Below are 1,810 nucleotides of genomic sequence, written 5' to 3'. Positions count from 1 at the left end.
TCTGTCAGTCCCAGCAGAATGAATGTCGTTACTGTGCTGTTTCTCATTGCTGATTCTTGACATCTGTTAAATCTGCAGGTAACATTGACACATTTTATTGTGGATTATTTTACCAATATGGGCTCTATCATATTCAGGCTTTTCTTATTTATTATCATTAAAAATATTTACAATTTAAAATACACTCTGTAAAGGACTACTTTTGACTCTATGGGTTTGTCATTTCATAGAAGAAAGATGTCTTTTGATTTTCAGAATTCTCTATTTGATGTATTTGCTTGAGATGTTGTTCCTTCGTAACATACTAATATATATCAGACAAGGTGGGTTTACTGTGTACGTTCTGTAGTCATTTAAAGTCTCTGTTCCAGCTCTATGGTTAAAGAATATTGCTTTCTGCTTTTGTTTATTGCATATGTATTTTCTCCCATGAATATCTTTAAACTCTATCATGTGTGCATAGACACACACACACACACACACACACTCACATGCATAATGTCTTCATTTCCTCCTGACACTTCCTCCTTCTAAGGTTTCTCAGTCCTTAAGTAATCACCTCTAATTTACAGTGGTGCAGAATATAGAATGTTGTAATGTGCAATGTACTTAGGCACAATATACATTTTTACTTTCATAAAATGCTCTGACTACAGATATGTTTTTCTGACTCTTATTTTTCAGTGTTTTCTTCATCTCTGTTCACTTTTTTCCATACTAATATTTCCTCTGTATTTTCATCAATTCTTATGTTTTGAAATATCTTTCAGGTGATCTTTACTAAATCTGTATCTTTATTTTGTGATAGTCCTTTCTGATTCTCAGATGCAACTTGCCATATCTATTTGGACATTTCACATGAACTTCAAATTCCTTATGTCACAAAAGAAACTTGTGATCTTTCTCTCTTCTCCTTCATCTTAATATGTTCTTTTCAGTAAGGATAATAGGCTACATTTGTTGAGCACATTCCATGTGACAGGTATTTTGGTAAACATTTCTCATGAACCATCTGTTCTCTGTTTCGACTCACACAGTAACTTGTGTTTTTTCATTGGTTTTCAGAAGTTCATCGTTAGCCCTCTGGAGTTTCCTATAGGTCTGATGACCATGCTATCTTTATACCTCTTCACTGTATTCCGATGGAAAACAATGCTTGCAACTATTTTAACACTTAAGAGGAAAATACTAATTTGTGGCAATCATGACGTGTGTGTCTTTTTCATCATACAATTAACAAAGCCCCATGTACATTGTCAACCAGCTAATAAACATTTCTAAATGAATTTATCTATAGCATGCTTTTCAGACATTTATGAAGCTATTTTCCTTTCTATTTGGACTTCTAATTCAAAACGCTTTAACATTAACCTTATTTAAACTTTCTGTTAGAAACTGTAGTTGAATTTTTTCTCTTTTTTATTTTTTACTTTTAAAGAGGATCAAATTTTTTTTATTATTACTTTCATAGCTGATAAAAGAGAAAGTGCCTTCTCCTCGCCCTATCTTCCAGTAAAATTCTTTTGATGTTTTTTTTTTGTTTTTGTTTTTTTTTTTTTGGCCACTAAAAGCAAGATATTAAATCCAAGGGCATGAACTTTTTTGACTGAGGTTGAGTTAATGGCTCTTCCGCAGATTGTTTTAAGGTAGTTCTTAAATCAGTAAGGGCTCAAATATTTTCATTTAAAAAAGTGTCCCTCAGCTTGAAATTTCCCAGCTACAGTGAATTATGAGAAGTTTCCCCTGGAGACTCCAATTTATTTGTATGTTGACTACTCGCTCTATTGTATAAACTAATGTATTGTTTTAC

The sequence above is a fragment of the Crocuta crocuta genome, unplaced genomic scaffold (assembly GCF_008692635.1).
Source record: "Crocuta crocuta isolate KB4526 unplaced genomic scaffold, BGI_CrCroc_1.0 scaffold1766, whole genome shotgun sequence".
Classification (NCBI taxonomy): domain Eukaryota; kingdom Metazoa; phylum Chordata; class Mammalia; order Carnivora; family Hyaenidae; genus Crocuta; species Crocuta crocuta.
This window is presented reverse-complemented; position numbering follows the sequence as displayed.